Raw genomic sequence first — 23023 nt, 5'->3', positions numbered from 1 at the left:
AGTGCAGGTTGTTGGCTGTTAGGAGATTCTTCGGTTTTTAGATTCTTCACACACTTTTGCTTTCTTCTGCTCTGTCCCACACAGGTGCTAACACAACGCACATGTGGTTGTTAGTGCTTTTTTTTTTTTTCTTTCCCACTTGTATTTTGGAGTTCATGGAGTATATCTTGTCATTTAGTTCATTGTAAATTTTGTACATTGGTTTTGGGATTTTGCTATGTGATTACTTGACTGTTTTACAAAGAGTTTTGGGGAGATTCATAAACTATGCAGCGTGGCTGCCGTGCTCTCCAGATACCCTTATGTCCCTAATCTTTTGATTTTCCCAACTTCTTCATTCCCTCCACTATCCTAAGCTCAAAATCATCTACAACTGATATTTTCCTTCTCAAAAGTTAATTCTTCAGCCCGGCATCACAAACTATCCTTTTGAGGTCATATTCTATTGTCTAAGTTTTTTTTTTTTTTTTTTTTAATAAGGATGAGTATATTGTTTACAGGTGAATTAATTACAGATTATTTCCTCCCACTAGCCTAAAACATTAAATACTAAATGTCCAATAAGAGTTACTTTGGATGATTATTGTCACTGTTCATGTCCTTTTGGCAACCTTGCATACATGTTACAAAAGGAGATAAAACTTGGTCTGGATAGCAGCATCTCAGGAAATTGTCGACACTATATTTACCAGATGGAGAAAATAGAAAGTAGGGCATTGCTTTCTCTAACCTAATTCTAAAGTATGCATTATGATTAAAGAACACATAAGGAAGAAAAAAAAATCCTCTCCCAATGAAACATTTCACAATGTTGTCTTAAAGTCTCATTCTAATACAACAGGAAAACCAAATGTGTAAAACATGACAGGGGAATAGAATAACTTTATCAAGTTTAGGGACGCAAATTGGTTTTTTGTAGTGATCTTCGCTCTTCTTCCCTTTTATAGTGGTGAGTTTGCCACTTCACAAAAAGGATGTAAAGTTTTTTTCTGATCCTTCTTGGGATCAGTGGTAATTATGTATAGTAAGAAGCCAGGATTAGGCACATTGTCTGTAACAATAAAAGAAAAAGAAGTGAATTCATACTAGGTGCCTGACTCTCATGATTGCCATGAACTTACCAAATGAACTTACCGAAATATAAGCAATTTCTAAGAGAATAATCAGCATGTTTTCTTTAATGCAAGAACTAAATTACCAAAGTCATGTTTATTCATTTACAAGTAAGTGACACATTTCTATACTCACCAGGAGAAAGTGGTCCATGCTGAATTCAAATTAAGAATTGCACGCCTCATGTTTATAGATATTTTCTAATTACAAAAATTGCTGGGAACCAGTCTTTGATCTAAAAACTGTCAGGCTGCATTGAATTACAATATTATTTGCCTCCTTTATTCCAAAATGACAAGTTTTTATACTCTTTATAATGTGATCTGAAGTACCTGATCAAACAAAATATTATTTGCCGAGCAGATATAAAAATAGTGCAGCAATACTCTTGTATTGGAAATAGTCTTAAAATGCCTTTCATCTGACCAAGTTGCTTGAGATATACCTCTATTTCAAGTGTTCCAGATCCAAGCAGTTGACTGTGGTGAGAATCAAAGGCCCAAAGAAACAGTACTAAATCATGATGATTGTTTTTAAGGAGCAAAACAAAGGTAAGTTGTCACATACTTTGGACTTCATTTGAAACATGCATCAATACACTTATTTTAAAAGTCAGTATTTGTTTAGCTTAATGCAATTATAACACTTAGGATTGTTCTTGCTCACATTAGTAGTTGTGTGTGTGTGTGTGTGTAATAATATATCGATGAGATAGATGAGGAGTCACAGTGTCGTAACAAATAAATATCCCTTTTCCTCATACTCTTTCCCTCATACTGTCAGTTTTGCCTCCCCAGATATATATAAGTATAGATATAAAAATATAGACATATATATTTATATATATGTCTATATTTTATCTATATATCTATATATATTTATATCTATATCTATATAAATATATTTATATCTATATCTATATATATTTATATCTATATCTATATATATTTATTTTGAGATGGAGTCTCATTCTGTTACCCAGGCTGGAGTTCAGTGGAATGATCTCGGTTCACTGCAACCTCCACTTCCTGGGTTCAAGCAATTCTCCTGCCTCAACCTCCCAAATAGCTGGGATTATAGGCATGTGCCACCACGCCCCGCTTATTTTTGTATTTTTAGTAGAGATGGGGTTTCACCATTTTGGACAGGCTGGTGTTGAACTCCTGACCTCAAGTTATCCGCCCGCCTCAGCCTCTCAAAGCTCTGGGAATACCGACATGAGCCACCGCACCCCAGAAAGGTATTTATGAACACAATTACCACTCCCTGTAGCGGCAACAAGGGCCTGGGATTTATTCACAGTGGATGGAACTGCAGATTATAGAAAAAGCTCATTTTGCATGATAGAAAGAAAGGTTCATGACTCATTGTAATGTCGAAATGCACTGGCCAGAAAACAATGCAAAAGGCTTCAGTATAAGTCAGAATACACTTACTTATCCACATGAGTACAGTTTATGTGTTCCTACTAATCTGTACCCTTCTTATGTATACTTAACTTCCTGTGCAACTAATTTACTAATTTCTACTGTTGGCTCTGCTCTTCCGAGGTGGCAGATATTTTCATAGAGCCACTCAATTCTCGCTGGTGACTACTCTCTAACTTTCATTAAAGAAAAACAGTAGGTTAAATATCTGTGTAGTATCTAAGGACAAGGATGCCTATGTAAAATGTTGCTAAGGACCTAACATTTTTAGCTTTATATCTTGGATTAGTGTCCAAACTTACACTGAAGAGAGGCTTGTAATAATTTTAAAAATGGATTTTCTAGCATGTGAAATCCTCAAGATAAAGTTTATCTCAAGTTTTAATGTGTTGTTACAGATGTAATATTCTATCATGACAATAAACATACAATCATAAATTTAAATAATCACTGAATTCATTTTTCTCAAATTATATTTTATCTTATCTAAAATAGCCTACTTAGCATGTTCAAAATTATAAACTCCTCTTCCAAGTACTCTGGGCACATGTTCACAAGAACACCTTCAAACTTTCTTAATTTCTTCCTCTATTTCACCACTGCCCTCTCTGAAGTCATCAAAGGCCTCTTGTCAATCAAATGGAGTGCCCTCATTTCATCTTTTCTATTAGTTCACACTATTGATAACTCCCCTTTGTTCATGCTTTTTTTTTTTTTTTTTCAAAAAGTACTTGAGTGTCCTCTCTGTGGTAGACATGATTTTGGGTATTAGTGATAAAGTGTTAGCCAAAACAAAGAATTCTCTGCCCTCATGATGCTTAAAGTTTTAAAGACAAAAAAAAAAATTCAATAAAATGTCAGGTATTGATAAATACTCTGGAGAAAAATAAAACAGAATAAGGGGAGAGGATAAAGATTGTATTCTTGTAGGGCTTTTTCTGGTACTATATTCTGATTTTGGACCTGAATTAAGTGAGAGAGTGACTAGCGTAAATATCTGGAGGAAGATATTTTTAGGCAATAGGACAAACAAAGGCTCAAAATAAGAATATATATTCACATTTTTGAGAAGCTAGTTATGGTGGTGAGAGAGAGTGGTTGAAAATTAGATTTGGAGTATATAGGGCCTGAGGCCATGGTAAGATTTTTTTTTTCTTTTATGCTAAATTCCATGGGAGGATGTTTTGCAGGGAATGGTATGGCCATCAGGAGGAAAATTCTAGAAGGGCCTTTTTGGACATTATGTATAGAGTCAACTCTTGAGAGAGAAGAGGGGAGAGAAGGAGAGATAGACACACACAGAGACAGAAGTGTAGTGAATGTGGCAAGAATAGAGGCTGGGAGACAAGGTGGAATATGATACCCAAATTATCCAAGTTTGTTATAATGATTACCTAGGCTAGGATAGAAGCAACAAATTTGGTAAGAAGATCAAATCAGGGAATATAATTTCGAATATACAGCTAAAAACCTTTAATGGAGCAGATAGTGAATGTAATAAAAGAGGCAAGAGTGATGATTCCAAAGTTTTTGGCCTGAGCAAATGGGTAAATGTTGATGATATCTGTTCACATAGAGACAGTGAGTCAGAAACAGTATAGTATATATTTGTGTAGTGGGCAAGAACAAGGAGTTTGGTTTCAAATGTGTTTGAGTTTATTATACAGACAAGTGAAAATATTAAATACGATATTAGATAAAAGTCTTGGCCAGGCATGGTGGCTTACGCCTGTAATTCCAGCATTTTGGGAGTCCAAGGCAGGTGGGTCACCTGTGGTCAGGAGTTTGAGACCAGCCTGGCCAACATGGTGAAACCCTATATCTACTAAAAATATAAAAAAAAGTTAGCTGGGCATGGTGGCAGGTGCCTGTAATCCCAGCTACTCGGGAGGCTGAGACAGGAGAATTGCTTGAACCCAGGAGGCAGAGGTTGCAGTGAGCCAAGATTGTGCCACTGCACTCCAGCCTGGGCGACAAGAGCAAAACTCCATCTCAAAATAAATAAATAAATAAATAAATAAAGTTTGGAGCTATGGAGGAATTCAGGTTTGTAATTGTAAAAATGAAAGTTATCAGTTTATAAATAGTATTTGAAGTTATAGATCTGAAGGGAATAAGCAGAGATTGAGTGTAGATAGAGAAGTGAAGAGGTGACAAGAGGTCTCAAACCTGAATATTGGTTGGAAAGAGATGGAGAATCCAGTGAAGGCTACGGAAAAAGGGAGGTCAGTGAGTTAGAAAGAAAACATCAAAATGTTCCTCCTAGAGACCAAGCAAAGAAAGTTTCAAGAGGGAATCATGTCCAGTGCTTCAAGAAGGTCAAGAAAGATGAACATTTAGAATTTACCTTTGGGTTTGGCAATGTGCTGTTCATGACATTGACAACAATAGTTTTGATTAATTGTTAGAAACAGAAGCTTGCTTGGTGTGGGTTAAGAGAGAATGATCAGTCATATAAAATGAATGACATTTTAAATGCTTTTTTCAAAGAGGGAGGGAGAAGAGAGAGAGAGATGTGGTAGTAAATATTACATTGAAGAAGGAAGAGTTAAATTTTTGAAGAAAATCAGAGAGGCATTCTATGTCATATCTTCCATCTGGCAAATATAGAAAAGCAAGCCTACACTAAAACTTTGTAAATGACATGTGGATCCACTAGCTTGGATCCACGGGAAAACAGAATGGGAATGAAAGTAAGAAAGATCAGTTAGAATAGTGTTTAGGATTTTTGCTTGGAATAGTTTCAGCAGTTCTAGGACTTGATGTTATTGTTTAAGAAGTTTATGGCCTGGCGCAGCGGCTCACGCCTGTAATCCCAGCACTTTGGGAGGCCGAGGCGGGCGGATCACGAGGTCAGGACATCGAGACCATCCTGGCTAACATGGTGAAACCCCGTCCCTACTAAAAATACAAAAAATTAGCCGTGCGTGGTGACGGGTGCCTGTAGTCCCAGCTACTCGGGAGGCTGAGGCAGGAGAATGGCGTGAACCCTGGAGGCGGAGCTTGGAGTGAGCCGAGATCGCGCCACTGCACTCCAGCCTGGGCGACAGAGCGAGACTCCGTCTCAAAAAAAAGAAAAAAAAAAAAGAAGTTTATGATACATACACATATAAAGGTGGTTTAAAATAATCAGGAAGGACATTGTTTTTACTGAATTATTTCCCTAAAATTCCTACAATTCCACTATCGTAGACTGAAATGTTGCTGTGTACTAATGTGTCTCAAATTTAAAACAATACTTCAAATTCATTTCCTGAACAATAGACCTCAGTTAACAACTGCTTGCTGCATATCCATAAATGGATTTCCCATTGATACCTCAAATTGAGCATGTTTAGAATCAAAATTGTCTTCCTGAAATCTGCTTTGCTCCTGTGATCTTCTTTCACATAACAGTTTTACCGTTTTCCCAACACAGTGGTTTGTAAACTTGACTGCATTGTCTTTGCTGTTCCCACATCCATCATTTACTAAACTACCTGTGTGGCATCTCCTACTTTCACTTTCTGATTTCCATGTATACTGCCAGTGCCTTAACTCACCCCCTCCATTTATTGTCAGTGCTCAAACTGACCATGCAATGGATTTCTTTGTCCTGTGTTGTCTTATAATTTAGCATTTCACGTTGTTAAGTTATTCTTGTCATCTACATGTAGCAGCATATCATTTTTAACTTTCTTCAATCTTGTTGAATATCATTATGTAAGGAAAATAACTCCTTAGGGTAACTTTCAAGGTGTTTAGGCATTTGGTTTCCTTCTGATTCTGAAGGTAAATAATTTTCTGAAACATTGGACAGCTGGGGAGTGGAGAAAGGAAACAAATGATACTAGGCACGGAATTTGTTTTTTTCCCTAGATTATAATATGGTCTTGTCAATATTAAGATGAGTATGAGGTAAGAAAGCCCAGCTGCTTGTAATTTTTTCTATTGAAAGTATAATTGAATGCATTTCTCCTGAAAACTGACGAGAATCCTAATTATCAAAGTACTTGAATGCAGCATAAAAGTAAGCTTCTTTAATCCAAAAAAAATCCTAGTTTTCTTTGACAGTCACTAGCAGCTGAGTGTCATTCCCCACCACACCTCAGAGATAAGACTGATGTTATAAAAGAGAAATAGAACTATTGTTAAGGTATTCTGTATTCTTTAATTAAGGTAATGAGAGTTATAATAATAATACACTTAGTCTAAATTAATTGTTTGGCTCATTCTTGTCCCATTAATCCATAGTCCATTCCGAGAGGCTGCACCTGTGCTGCTTGATCTCAGTATCTATCCTCTGTACCCTACCCTTCAGTCTGTGTCATTTGCCCATGTTTGTTTATGTTGTTGCCTCCACGTTCAATGTCCTTCTCTCCTTATTTCACTCAAATTTCAAGGTCCTTTAAAATACTCCTTCCATTATAGAGGCTGCTTTCTGCAGCACTTTGATTTTGTCTTAATTCCTGCACTTACTTTAGTTTTTCCTTGTGCAGAAGTTAACTGATTATGTGTCTGGGGCTAACCACATCTTCATTTCTCTATCCTCACAGCAGCTGTCATAGGGTTGTCTTACTCCAGGCAGTTGATTATGTTTGCAATAATGGGACTTAATGGACCAGCATACACAGGAGCATCTTTCATTGTAACAGTGTACTTCTAGAGAGGTATATCTTTTAAAGAGACTGTGAATATTTCATTTCAGGGGATTTGTGATTCTAATAGGGGAAGCAGGACTTTTTAAAAACAATTTAAAAGTGTACAAGTCAGTGGATTTTAGTATATTCACAATGTTGTTCAACCACCACCACTAATTCCAGAACCTTTTCAACTTTGCTCAAAGAAAATCCTAAACCTCCCAATCTATCCCTCACCCTATTTCTTGGTAATGACTAATTTACTTTCCATGTCCATGGATATGTCTATTCTGGATATTTCACATAAATGGAATCATATAATATGTGGTCTTTCGTGTCTAGTTTGTTTACTGCACATAATCTTTTGAAAGTTTATCCATATCATATAGCATGTATCAGTATTTCCTTGATTTCTTTTTATTGATGAACAATATCCATCTGTACAGATCACCCACATATTGTTAATCCATTTAACATTCTGCTGCCATATTTAAAAAATGATTGACTAATCTAAATTCATGAAGATCTACTTTTTTTCTAAGTGTTTTATAGATTTAACTCTTATGTTTCAGTCTTTAATTCATTGTGAGTTATTTTTTACGTATGGTGTAAGATAGGGATCCAGATTCATTATTCTGTATGTGGATATCCAGTTTTCCCAGTACTATTTGTTATAGAAATTATTCTTTCCTCATTGAGTAGGTATGTTCCTTTGTCTAAATCAACTTGAACACAGACACATGGGTTTATTTCTGATATCTCAATTTAATTACATTGATCTATATATCTGTGCTTATGTCAATATTTCACTTTATGACTACCGTGGCCTTGTATTAATTTTGAAATCAAGAAATATGGGTCCCTCAATTTTGCTCCACTATTTCAAGATCATTTTAGCTAATTTGGATCCTTTGTATTTCTGTAAGAATTTTAGAGGTTTGTCCTTTGTCCCTGTCTTCAAAACAAAAAAAGACAAGATGATATTTTGATAGGAATTGCATTAAACCTGTAGATCAATCTGTCATCTTACTAATATTAAGCTTTCTAACCCATGAACATGAAATGTCTTTCCATTTTTTTGGGCTTTTCACTACTTTCCAAAAATGTTATGTAGTTTTCAGTCTATAAGTCTTGCACTTCTTTGACTAAATTACTCCTAAATATTTTATCATTTGGTATTTTATTATGAAAATAATTATTTTCTTAATTTCACTTTTGGGTTGTGCATTCCTTGTATATGAAAATACAACTGATTTTCTATATTGATCTTGTATTCTGCATTTTGATGCATTTTGATAATTTGTTCATTAACTATGAATTTATTTTTGTGAATAAAATTTTTTTCCTATAAGATCATGTAATCTATCAATTTTCAGTCTGAATACCTTTATTTATTTTTTATCTAATTATCCTGGCTAGAAATCCAGTACAATGTTGAATAGAAGTGATGATCCTGGACATCATTGTTATTTCTCATCTCAGGGGAAACACTTAGTGTTTCACCATTAAGTCTGATGTTAGCTGTGGGATTTTCACATATGCCCTCATCACTTTGAGAAAGTTCCTTTGTATTCCTAGCTTGTTTAGTGTTTTTATCATTTTGCTATTTTTTTCGGTGTCCATTGAGATGATTGTTTTCGTTTTTTCCTGTAAATCATTAATAAAGTTTATTACATCAGTTGATTTTTGTATGTTGAACCACTGTCGCATTCCTGGGATAAATCCTACTTGATCAGTGTGCATAAGGCTTTTAATATTCTGCTGAATACAGTTTGTCAGTATTTTCTTAGAAGTGTTTGCTCACCCTTCTATTTTTGGAAGAGAAAAATGGGTGTTAATTCCTCTTTAAATTTTTGGTAAATTATTCAGCAAAGTCATCTAGACCTATATGTTTCTTTCTGGAAAGCTTTTCGATCACAAAATCAATGACTATTTGTTATAGGTCTTTTCAGGTTTTCTACTTCTGTTTGAGTCAGTGTCAATAGTCTGTGTGTTTCAGATATTCATCTATTTTATCTAAGTTATCAAATTTGCCAGCATTTAATATTTATAGTACTCTTCAACTATCCTTTAATTTCATTATAGTTGATGGTAATGTCTCCACTTTCATTCCTGACTAGTAATTTTACTCATTTCTTTTCTCTTGAGAGGTTTAGCTAAAGGATTGCCTTTTAAAAATCTTTTCAAAGACTAACTTTTGGCTTTGTTGATTTTCTGTATCGTTTTTCTATTCTTCATCCTATTTGTCTCTGCTGTAGTCTTTATTATTTTCATCTTTCTTCTTGCTATACCTGCCCTTCTTTGCTTGGTTTCTAAGGGTGTAAAGTTAAGTTATTAATTTGAAATGTCCTTTTTAATATAGTTGATTATTAGGAATTTCTTTCTAGGTACTGCTTTTGCTGCACCTCTTAAGTTTTGTTATGTTCTATTTTTTCTTTTATTCCTCTCAAAGTATGTTTTAATTTCCATTGTGATGTCTTCTTTAACTTACTGGTTTAGGAGTGTGTTGTTAATTTGCACATAGTTGTAAATTTCCCAAATGTCCTTTAGATTGTGTATTGGCTTCTAATTTTATTTCATAGCTGTCAGGTAAATAAATAATAAATATAATAAATAATAGATAAAATAAAATAAATAAGGAATCTTTTCTAATTTATTGAAATATGTGGCCTAATATATGATCTGTTTTGGACAAGATTTTATGTACACTTGAGAAGATTGTGGATTCTGCTGCTGTCATGGAAACTGTTTTATAAATGTTTGTTAGGTTTAGTTGCTTTATAGTGTTGTTTGAATCATCTGTTTCTTTTCTGATATTCTGTCTAGTTGTTCTATCTGTTATTGAAAGTTGAGTATTGAAGTCCCCAAATATTATTGTTGACTATCTATTTCTCCCTTCAACTCTGTCTTTTGTCTTTGCGGGCTTCATATATATTGAGACTGTGCTTTTTGGGAAATGTATATTTATGCTTGTGTATTCTTGATAAATTGACCCTTTTTCATTATATAATGTCCTTTGTAACATTTCGTGTTCTATTAGTAAAGTCTATATTGTCTAATATCAGTATAAAAACTCTATCTCTCTTTTGGTTACTGTTTACACAGAATATATTTTTCTATCCTTTTATTTTTAAATTTTAAATTATCTATTTCTGAAAAAATGTTAGAACATTATTTTGAATTAGACCACATTTGTTTTTGACACATTCTTAACCTTTTTTTGGGATATGATATTGAAATTTTTCTTTTATCCCTTCAAATTGGTCCACTGTTCTGGTCCAAATTTCCCCATTTTAAACCGTGCAGAGTTTGTCCTTCTGAAAATAGTGTTGGGTTATAAACCATGCTGGAAATAGAGGTATGAAAGTCTAGAATGAATTGCTTGTATATGAGACAGGGACTTTTATGTATTTTATGTCCACAGTCAATGAGACAAGGCTGAGACATATTTTTTCTTTGCTAGAGTAATTAAGTTTGAATAATAATTTCTGTTCAAAATGTAATTTTATTTGAATTTTAAAAATTAATGGCAAATTAATGCATAAATACAAATTGGTGTCAGAGTGAAGACGTCAGTAAGCATATGCATCAACTTCAACAAACACTGCTATGAACATTTCCCAAATCTATGTTAAGATAATGATCATGGTGGTAGTAGTAATAGTAGTTAGAGTAGTAATAGAAGTAATAGTAGCAGGAGCAGTAGTGTCAGTGATGATGGTTGTAATAAATAATAATAGTAGCCATTTAGCACAGTTCTAAACACCTCACTTATAATCACTCATTTAATACTCACAACAGCCCCATGAGGTTGGTACTATAATTACTCTCATTATATTGATGAGAAAACCAAAGCTTAAGAAATTTAAACAACTAGCCACTACATTCATATCTAGTACGTGGAATATTATAGATTTAAAACAAGAAATTCAGTAGTTTAGGAGGGAAAAAGCATGTATAACTCAGGATCGGGTAAATAAGAAGACTCGTGAGATTCTATAGGGTAACCACATGCAAGGTTTTAGTAAAACTAAAGGATAGGAAAGCAAAATATTTTCTTTATTTATTATTCTACTTTAAGTTTTAGGGTATATGTGCACAACGTGCAGGTTTGTTATATATGTATACATGTGCCATGTTGGTGTGCTGCACCCATTAACTGGTCATTTAGCATTAGGTATATCTCCTAACGTTATCCCTCCCCGCTCCCCCCACCCCACAACAGGCCCCAGAGTGTGATGTTCCCCTTCCTGTGTCCATGTGTTCTCATTGTTCAATTCCCACCTATGAGTGAGAACATGTGGTGTTTGGTTTTTTGTCCTTGCAATAGTTTACTGAGAATGATGGTTTCCAGTTTCATCCATGTCCCTACAAAGGACATGAACTCATCATTTTTTATTACTGCATAGTATTGCATGGTGTATATGTGCCACATTTTCTTAATGCAGCCTATCATTGTTGGACATTTGCATTGGTTCCAAGTCTTTGCTATTGTGAATAGTGCCGCAATAAACATACGTGTGCATGTGTCTTTATAGCAGCATGATTTATAGTCCTTTGGGTATATACCCAGTAATGGGATTGCTGGGTCAAATGATATTTCTAGTTCTAGATCCCTGAGGAATCGCCACACTGACTTCCACAATGGTTGAACTAGTTTACAGTCCCACCAACAGTGTAAAAATGTTCGTGTTTCTCCACATCCTCTCCAGCACCTGTTGTTTCCTGACTTTTTAATGATCGCCATTCTAACTGGTGTGAGGTGGAGTATAAAAGATTCTGCAGCAATTATGCTTTGCCTCTCGTGAAGCTGAGCCAGTGATGTAACCAGTTGTTACATCACCATTTGTTGAGAAAGCGAAGTATTTTCAACAAAAGTATTTTTTCCCCATATGATTAACCAGTTGTTACATCACCTTTTGTTGAGAAAGCAAAGTATTTTCAACAAAAGATGACATAACAACTGGTTAATCATATGGGGAAAAAAATAACTCTGGTTACCATTTCCTACCATCCAATAAAGCGCAACAGGGGAAAGCACAGACAACCATAGACCTGAAAATTTAGAGCTGTAGTTCCCCAGGTTCTTTTCTTCTTTGGATTTTGAACTACCAAGATATGCATGAGATAGCTCAGCTTCACGAGGGGCAAAGCATAATTGCTGCAGAGTCTTTTATCCTCCATTGTCAAGTGGCTAAATCCAGGTGATGTAACTAATTAAACCAAGACAACACCTCCAGTGTATACATTTATAAACTGCATAGACAAGGGAGTAGTAGGTGTCTCCAGATGTGCTTCAAACTTTTAATAACATATCATAATCATTTGCTAGTATATCCCATCCTTATAGTGACCAAAAGTCAGTACCGGACTTTTAGGCAACACACATGTAAGTGTAGAGCTGCCCAGCTCAGCAATAAAATAATACCATCCTTAAAAAGGCAGGATAACCAGTCTGTCTTTTGATGATCAAGTATTTTAAACTTTAAAAGTTCAATGTTTAAATTTTTTCTTTTTATTGCTATTGCTTTTTTTACTTTCTAAGAAAACTAGTGCTACTCCAATGTTGTGAAAACATTCTCTGATATTTTCTTTAAATTATTCTAGAGACTTATAATATATCATTGATGATTAAATCTATCCATATAGAATTTAAATTTGAGGACAGTTAGAAATAGAGGCCAATGATGACTTTTTAAAATATGGTTAATCTGTTATGGCACCATTCACTTTTCCATTTAATTAACTGTGCTTCTTTGATGAAAATCAGTTGATAGTGGAAGTGTGGGTCTGTTTCTGAACTTTCTAACTTATTATTTATTTTTATTTACACCAGTACCACACTATCTTGACCCAATAGAGTAGGTTCTGAAATGAGCTGGTACAAGTTCTTCAACTTCAAGATTTTTTTGGCTATTCTAGGCCCTTTGAATTTCCATAAAACTTTTAGAGTCAAGTTTTCAGTTGCACCCTGCCAAAAATGGGCTGTTGGGATTGCAAAAAAATCATTTTAGACGAATGAACATCTTAACAATATTGACTCTACCCATCTATGAACCAGTTGGCTTACCATTTATGTAGGTTTTTGCTTTTGTTTTTAATATTTCTTTCACCAATATTTTGTGATTTTCAGGGTAGAGACTTTGCATGTGAGTCTTTAAGTTTCTTCATAGGGTACTTTGCATATCTGTCATTAAGTTTCTTCATAATAGTTTTATTTTTTGATGGTATTACAAATGGCATATTTATACTTTCATTCTCCAATTATTTATAGCTAGTTTATAAAGAAACAATTGCTCGTAAAAGCAGAGAATAGAACGGTTGGGTGGTTACCAAAGGCTGGAGGAAGAGGGACATGGGAATGTTGTGCAATTAGTATAAAGTTTCACCTACACAAGATGAACTAGTTCTACATATATGATATACAGCATATTGTGCACTTAAAATTTTTTAAGACGGTAGATCTTATGTTAGGTGTTCTTACCACAAAATCAAACACAACAAAACCTAATGGATAAAAGAAAACTTCTGATGTAATTGATATGTCTGTCACCTTGATTGTGGTGATGGTTTCATGGGTATATCACAGGTCCAAACTCATCCAATTGTATGCATTAAATATGTGGAGGACATTTACCCCAATACAGTTGTTTAGAAATACACAATTAACTTTTGCATATTGGCTTTATGTTCTGCAAACTTGTTAAATCACTTATAATTTATAGCAGTTTATTAGTAGAATCATTAGGATTTTTTATCTATGCGATGTTATTGTCTGTGAACAAAGACATTGTATTTCTTTCATTTCCATCTGTGTGAGATGGAAAAGTTTGGTTAAATAAACTAAAGATATATATGTATACCTCATACAGATGGAAAAGTATATAAAGTGTATATAAAACGGGTATTGAGCTGACATTTTCTTCTCTTTTGAAATGCAAATATTGTGGCGGGAATAAGATCCTAAGAAGTTGAAAGGCAGTTACTTTTCCTAAACATGATAGGAGTATAAAATGTTCATTGCACAAGGATCCTGGAAGAGGGCTCAGTGGAGCTGAAATGTGGCACATGGTTACTGGGTTATGTATGCTAGAAAGTGTTTAGAGTGGGGCTGGATTACCCTGGTTAAAATGGGAATGTTTTGCATTCATTGGATTTATTTTATAAGCAGTTACCTTCTACCTGGAAGAAAGAGTTAATGGGAATAGGGAACCTAAGAAGAAAGCACTGGACAAGAGAATGGGGAAAAGGTGCATTCAGATACAGAGAAAAGTATGATGGAAAACAAATTTTCCGTTTTCTTTATAATCTCAGTGTTATGACTTTTATCCATTTTTCTTTATTTGCATAACTTCAACTATTAGTACAGTATAAAAGGTAAAGGACCACAGTTCCTTCACCCTTCAAATGTATGTTGAACATATATAAATACTAGATAATGAGACATAAAAATGATAATATTCAGTTTCTGTAATTGTATCACTTTTGGTGAAACTCTCGTCCTCATGCTCAGCCATGATATTAGGTTGGGGACCTGACTTTAACTACAGCCATCTTCTGTTCCTGACAGTGAATTTATTTGAATAGACTCAAAATCCACATTCCAACACAGCAAATGGTTCAGATATAAGCATGTGGTTTAGTTGGGGTAAATAAACAAGATATTTTCTGGATATTGGTTTATAAAACCTTTATTTTTTGTAGATGCTATTGGAGATATTACCCTTGTGGATGGTAGGTTACAGTGCTAATATGAGTGGCTATAGCTTGATTTGAATACCCTATAGGAAGGTAAAAAAAATGATAAAGAAACAGAACTGAAGCCCTAAGAATACTCTGAAAGTATTTGTTTATGTTTAGTATAGTTAAAATTAAGAGGTACTGTATATGGGTATGTGTCTGTCTATGTGGTGATATGGTAGAAAATAGGGCTAGGACACTAGGAAGCAATATTTGAGCTAAACAGTGAAATAGTTTTGAATTTACTCAAAGTTTTGGTCTTTATCCTTTAAGCATGTGGAGCCATCTATGATTTTTATAGGAGGAACAAACATTTTTTATGACAAATGTCAAATTATACACCTCTGCAGCTGGAGATAAAGGAGACCTAAATTTTGAATTGCTAACGTCCAGAAAATTTTAATATGCAATATCATCTCTGTATAATCACAGTGAAAGGTGTAATTAATTGAACATTGTCAAAGTTAATTGCAATCTGAATGGTCCAGGATGCCATACTTTCTGTCAAACTTAATTTGAATCTTTTTAAAAGGTAAGTCACTTTTTCATTGGTTTGAAGTCTTCCCCAAAGCATGCCTTTCCATCTGAAATCATTTTATTGGGAACTGAAATAAAGTGATGTGCTTGACACAGCTAAATGAAGCACATCACCATTGTACCTGACAGCTAGGAAGTTTAAACTGACAAGAGCCTTGTAAAAGAATCATTGAAAAAGTGGACTTTGAAGTAAGGGTACAACCAACAGACACCTGTTTGGCCTTGGCAAAATAGGGGGAGTTTTCCTTTTCTATACATCTTTTGTTCTCCTGTGTCTACTTAAGGAAATAGAGTTTTCTCTCTTATTTGTAGTTCATAAGAGAGCTTTGGGTATCTAAACTACTAAAAGCAGATGCAGTGAACTGAAAACATATATAGAACTATATAATCCATTATTTCAGCTTTACGTTCTGTACTTTTGATGAATCTGATTCTCTCTTTGCCTCAATGAGAATAAAGAATTAAAAATAGATATAAGGTTATATACCACATTATTTTAATTTTCTTTTCTGTATTTACAGATGAAGTTGGTTTTCCTCCCACTCCAATAAAAATAAAACCTGTTTTTTCCCACTCATCCACAAAACTGTAATTGACTGTATCACCTACCGGTCATATTGGAAGAGTCAGGTATTTCATTTTTTAATCACTTGACAGATTGTTGCTTGTATATGCAAATATGTTAAAATTCACTTATATCCATCACTTCCACATTCTCAGTCCATATAATCACTATTTCTTAATAAATACGTGAAACCGTATTTTTGTTCACTGAATCTTTTGACCTAGCTGCTTCCTGGGCCATGGCAAAATTGTATTTTCTTACCCTGTCTGAAGTTAGACATGATTCTGTGTGACTTCCTTTGGTCAATAAAATGTGAGTGGATATGATGTATGTTATTTTCAGGTGAAGGCTTTCTTTTAGGAAGAAAAAAAATTTCCTTAATTTGTTAAATTATTTACTAATATTCTCCAGCAAAAAAACTGTTCACTATTGAAATCTTTCTCATTCAGTCAGGGACAATCAAAGATACCCACTGTTGTCACATCTACTTCATATTTTACTGGACGTGTCAGCAAACAATAGTAACATAAGTTAAACAAAGAAAAAAGATGTCATGATTAGTTAAGGAAATCACAAGGCCGTCAAAACTGTTATCACATGTGATTAAATTATTTTTATAGAAGACAATATCAGATATAGAACATTATTATAATGAACATGTTCAACAAGGTGGTTGGATACAAGATCAACATACAAAATAAATTATATTTATACCTATTAGTAACAGTGACCATCCTTGCACTCTCAGACAAATCTTGGACCTGCTACCCATTATCTGTTGACAAAAACTGACCTATCTTACTATTCTATGCTAGGCTAGCCATTGTTTCCTGACTTGCACATCATGACATATATAGAAAAACAATCATATTTGTTTAGCAACTAAAAGGCTGCTTTTGGCCAGTGGGAAGCAGCCACAAATAAATCATTTGCGGCATATGCTCTTTCATATTGATAAACTACCTTGAAGCTTACAAAGTGCTTTCATAGACTATTTGTAGATGTTTATCCTAGAAAATAGAAATATGCAATCATCCACAATGAATCTATTTTTAAATAGACCTGATTAAAATAATGATTCTGCATATGTATAACCATCATTTGATACACTCTCCTGGCAACACAACCTACTTAGAACTGATGTAAAATCTTATAGCTTATTCCTGTTGTAATACTGATGGAAAAGCTTATAGCTTATTCCTATTGTAATACTGACTTGGCTCATAAAACCATTCATACCCAGGCCCAACTGCCCCAAATATCTTTCTTTTTGCCATATACACAAGAAACAATGTTGAGACCAGGTGGTTCAATATGAATCAGGCTTGAAATAGTCTTTTAATGTTAAGACCTATAAGATGAGCTTTCTACAACCTTTGGTCAACATTAAGCATTTTCAGGGTAGAGTGAAAAACAACATCAACAATTGCTTATTATTTTGAAACCTTTGCTATAGTACTTGTTTTAAAAAATGTGGCTGAATAATTTCTCTTTCAGACTTGTTTTTTTCTAGAAGTTTATAAATCCACACATCTTCGTCTAAAAATGCATATGATTTGTATTTTAATTTCATTCTAGCCACAATTTTGGGCAGAAGTAGGGAGATAAAATATTAATGTTAAAACAATATTTACACTCAGGATTCAAACTCAGAAGATTTGTAAATTCGTTTCCTGCATTTCCCCCTTCTCTGCCCCATTTCTTACCATTCAAAGGATTTTAACCCATGTCAGAGCTTTTTGTCATCTATTAGGAACTCAGTGACTCTGGTTTGCTTGCTTCATTTACCTGCTTATTTTGGTGTCCATTTATCATTATTTTTAACAGCTGTCAGCATTAAATGTGATTTGCTACATCAGCCAACTCACACAGCAAATGCAAATCCTTTTGAATTTCACTTGCAATTTCTGGACTTTGCCAGTCCTTTCAGTTTTGCTTTTTCAGCACTACTTGATTTTTTGCCATTAGGGACAGCGATTTTTATTGTTTTAAAGGCAACAGAGACTAAAACAGGCCTGTTCAATTAGACATGGTTCTTCAGAGATATACAAACTAGAGCACTTATATTTCAGCAACTACAGTCTACATAACTAATAGGACTTTGCTGTCCTGTGACAGATAATATACAATAATTGGAATTTTTTATCTTATTTGGGGAGGGCAACACCAGAAGACAGTTATGTTTGCATACTCTTTAGGTTTCTTCAATGCTGCTCCATGATAGCATTTAATTTTGATTTAAGCTTTTAGTTTACTATTGTTTGCTTTTATTTCTGAAAATAACATTTAAGACCACATTTCTTTGTGAATATTCAAACATATTATTATTTAGAAATTCAGCTTTCTGTTTGCACAGTATTCAATTTTAGCACCATTTTTCAGATTTTTAATGAGATTTACAAGAGCTAACATTTTAAAAGCCCTTTGGGTACAAAATTCAAATTGTTTTATCTTTTTTTATCATAGATCATAATTATATGTGTTCATATAGGCAGATTTCCAAAGCTGGGTGAGATACAAAGCCACACAGATACGTATTTTTTTTTTTTTTTGCCTTCTGTATAAAGAATGGCAGACACATTTATTTAAAGTCAAAGCAGAACATCATGGCTAAATGCAGATGTGTTAAGCTAAGATTATAGTCTCTTAATTGAAACACCTAATAAAACTAATACCAATTAGAAAAAGAAGCAAAATAAATTCATTGCTAGTAGTGAGATCATATGCCCTTAAGCCATAAACTTCAAAACTGTTAATCAGTGAAAAGCAGCAAATCAAGTGAAAATGATTCAATGTCAGGCCCTTTCTTCTTTGCCTACCTCTTTTGTCCCCTTCCTGCACATGCCCATTCAGAGCCTGAAGTCGTCACTAGGAAAGCACAATCCTTTTCCGGAGGGACCATCACAGGCTTGCTCATGTCGCTGGTCAAACGTGGCTGCATGAAATCTGGGAAAGGGGGAAGAGAGCAGCACTGTGGTTGGCTCAGACCAATCATGGTTCAATGTCTGGGCCCAGGTGCATGAACTCCAGAACCAAACTGGGATTCTTTCAGCAAAGAGTGGGGGCAGCTGTTTAACAGGGATGTGACTCTGTGTCTACCACATTTATTTTCTCCTAATGAGAAAAAAAAGACAGAGATAGGATCTTTCTCTCTTCCTTCTTCATACTAGGGGAAATAGGAATGGCTGCTGAGGAGAGATGGGTAAAATGGGAGAAATAAACAACTAAGATTCTATTACAGAAACCTAGGATTTATGGTTCCTTGTGGAATTGGAATAATCTCAATATGTATCTCTGCGGTGAGCTGAAAAACGTACCCTCTCCCCCCAAAAAGGCAAAAAAATTCACATCGTAATCCCTAAAACTTTACCTGTCAAAAAAGGATCTTCACACACATGATGAAGAATTTTGAGATGGGGAGATTATTCTGTTTTATGCAGATCAGCCCGAAATATAATCACCTGTATCCTTGTAAAAGGCAGAGGAAGATTACACACACACACACACACACACACACACACACACACACACACACACACGAGACAGATTGAGAGAGACAGAGACAGTGTATCTGGGCAGAATGTGAATACTCAGGCCACAAGCCAATGAATACCCAAAGCCACCAGAAGTTAGAAGAGGTAAGAAACAAAATCTCCCCTAGGACCTCCAAAGGATATACGGGCCTGTTGATACCTGGATATCAGCCCAGTAATACTCATTTCAGACTTCTGCCCTTCAGAACTATGAGAGAGCAAATTTCTGTTGTGTTACACCACTAGGCTTGTGATAATTTGTTGTAACAGTCACATGAAGCCAGCACAGTCCCTTCTGGGAATATGGCATAATCCTCATTTCACAACTCCTCCCTGCCTTTGCCTGGGGTAGAAAAAAAGTCTCTTCTTCAACTGAAAAATCCTCTTTCCATCTTATTTTATTTTAAAAATAGGAAAAAGTAGATAGTTTGTGAAGTTATTACCTCAAAGCCCAATCATTGTGGAACCATGTTTTCTATCCATCCATTGAAATTATCTTTAACAAACAAACTAATGACTGCCTAATAACAAATCTTAAAGAGCATTTGATTTTTAAATGTTTACCTTTACTTTGCTGAATTTGACAAGATTTATCCTTTCTTCCATCTTAAAACTCTGTCTTTACCACAGTGATTACACAGACAATGCTTTCAAATTTTTCTGTCTGTAGCAAATTTATTTTTCAAGAAGGTTTCCTCCAACACCTAATCTTTAATGTTATTTATTCTAAGTTTTCATACTTGGTCCTTTTCAGTTACTCTAGAGTTCACTCTGGACTTTTTCCTCCACACTCTCATGAAAGCAATGTGAAGTGAGTTAGCACAGACACATGCAAAGCAAGTAATGTATTGTATCATTAAATAAGCATAAAGAAATTATCTTTTATTCCATTATTTCCCATTTTTCATTGTAAGAATTTTGCTTTCATTTTACTGAGAACATGCTGCTAGTTTATGAGATCAAGTTTATAGTAAGAAAAAGGAAGAAAACTTCTAAAAAGACAAATACCATCTTAATTAAGCAAATACACACTAGGCTAATAAGATGCTCAATCCATGTGAACAAAGCTTTGCTAACATTTATGTAACATGGCACTTTAGAGTCATTAATGAAATGTTCGTAATACCAGAATGTATACTCTATGCCTGTATATTTACCCTCATTTCACAAAAGAAAACATTGATATTAGGTGAAATTGACAAGTTTAAAATTCATGACATGGTTTAGTGATCTGTATCTTTCCATGACATATGAAAGATGTACTTGGAGTGAAACAGTTTTGTATTTGTCCGTTATCAAGCTGCTATGAAGAAATACCTATGACTGGGTAATTTATAAAGGAAAGAGATTTAATTGACTCACAGTTCTGCATGGCTGGGAAGACCTCAGGAAACTTACAATCATGGTGGAAAGAGAAGCCAACATGTCCTTCTTCACATGTAGGCAGCAAGGAGAAGTGCTGAGCAAAGGGGGAAGGGTCCCCTATAAAACCATCAGATCTTGTGAGAACTCACTCACTATCATGACAACAGCATGGGAGTAACCTCCCCCATGACTCGATTATCTCCCACCGGGTCCCACCCACAACACATGGGGATTATGGGAACTACAATTTAAGATGAAATTTGGGTGGGAACGTAGCCAAACCATATCAACTTTCCCTCAAGTATTATTATAAAGAAGTCTTTATGTCCAAGGTTGTAGGATTGAGATTGGCTTGGCACAAATGTAGTGGAGTTTCTTATGCAAGTGGAGTTTCAAGAATATAGGGAAACTCCTTTATTTCCTACCCTAGCCCCAGATCCCTTTACTAAACCTAAGACTTCTCTCATAGAGCTTCCTTGTTCTACCTAAAGTCTTTAGTCATTTTTAAAATTCCATACCTATTTTATAAAGTAATATGTTGACTGTTATCAGTACATCAAAGAGCATTTAAACTTTCCAAAATACTGTTTCTGAATGTAAAAAATGTATAAATTAATAGGTCTTATATGCATTGAAACCATTCGTGGAAGGACAGAGTAAGGGAGGAAATGTGAAGATAATGGTTGGTTGGAATCTTCAACTCTTCTAAAATTTTATCTAGGGGATGAATTATAACTATGGACAATCCTGTCCTGAGCCGATAAACATCTTTAAGTAGCATATCAGCTATAACTGAATTTCATTCAGTAGACAAACTATTTAACATGAATCTCGAACTATGTACCAAACAAAATAAAAGGTTAGCTTTATATTGTGAAAGTTATCAGCATCAAAATGGAGTTACTTGTGTTACAAACCCTGACAAACAGAGCCAGGGAAGGCCATGAAGAGAGGGTCCTCATGCACAAATGCTTGAAAACCAAAAAGTCACAGAAGACTCTGCAAAAATCATAACCATGTATAAAGGTCATTGCAACCTTACATAAAAAATACTTGTGTGTAAGCACATCTGCCCAGAACTCCCTGCCCAGCCTCAAACTGGTACCACCCTTGTTATTGATCCTTGTAGCCAAGGATAATTATCTCAAAACAATTGTGTAATCTTCCTAATTATTCCTTTAAATCTTTGTCTTCCTTTACTTCTCTGAATAGACACATAATCTATTATGTCATATGTATTCCCATTGCAATGCCTATTATTGAATAAATATTTTCTCTTAGAGAGTCTTCCTCTCGTTATTTAAGTTGACAATAGTTTCTATTCTTTTTTTTTTCTCAATTGCCTTCAGCTCAAACTATTCTTTTCTGTAAGAAAGAAATATGTATTTTGGAGACTTGCCCTGCTTCTTCAACACATATTCTTGCAGCACACATATCTGTAGGAAGTTTAGGCTTTTAATAAATTCTATGTACTTAGAAATTATGAAATGAGTAAGATTTCTAGAGAAATGCTTGAGAAAGTGGTTTTAATATCTAATTAGATACTCAAAAAGATGCCTGAATAACCAATCATATTTATTCAAGTATATGTAGGTACTGTATGTATTTTTTGGGGAGGGGGGGTGGGAGGGGGTACACAGTTTCGCTCTTGTTGCCCAGGCTGGAGTGCAATGGAGTGATCTCAGCTCACTGCAACCTCCTCCTTCCATGTTCAAGTGATTCTCCTGCCTCAGCCTCCCGAGTAGCTGGCATTACAGGCATGAGCCACCCTGCCTGGCTGATTTTGTGTTTTTAGTAAAGACGGGATATCTCCACATTGGTCAGGCTGGTCTTGAGCTCCCTACCTCAGTTGATCCACCCGCCTCAGCCTCCCAAAGTGCTGGGGTTACAGGCGTGAGCCACCGTGCCCTACCATGTATGTAGTTCTTAATAAAGCAAACATATTGTCTGCCTTAAATGAAATGTTGTTGGTTTAGTGGACTACTTGCTTTTAAATATATTTGATGTTTTTAGTCCTATATACTCCCATTATATGTCAAAGAATACATAGATATGAAAGGAATTTTATACTTATGTATACATTTCTAGAATAATATTTAGACATAAAGATAGAAGAAAGTATTT

Source organism: Gorilla gorilla, chromosome 6 (genome assembly GCF_029281585.2).
Source record: "Gorilla gorilla gorilla isolate KB3781 chromosome 6, NHGRI_mGorGor1-v2.1_pri, whole genome shotgun sequence".
NCBI lineage: Eukaryota > Metazoa > Chordata > Mammalia > Primates > Hominidae > Gorilla > Gorilla gorilla.
This window is presented reverse-complemented; position numbering follows the sequence as displayed.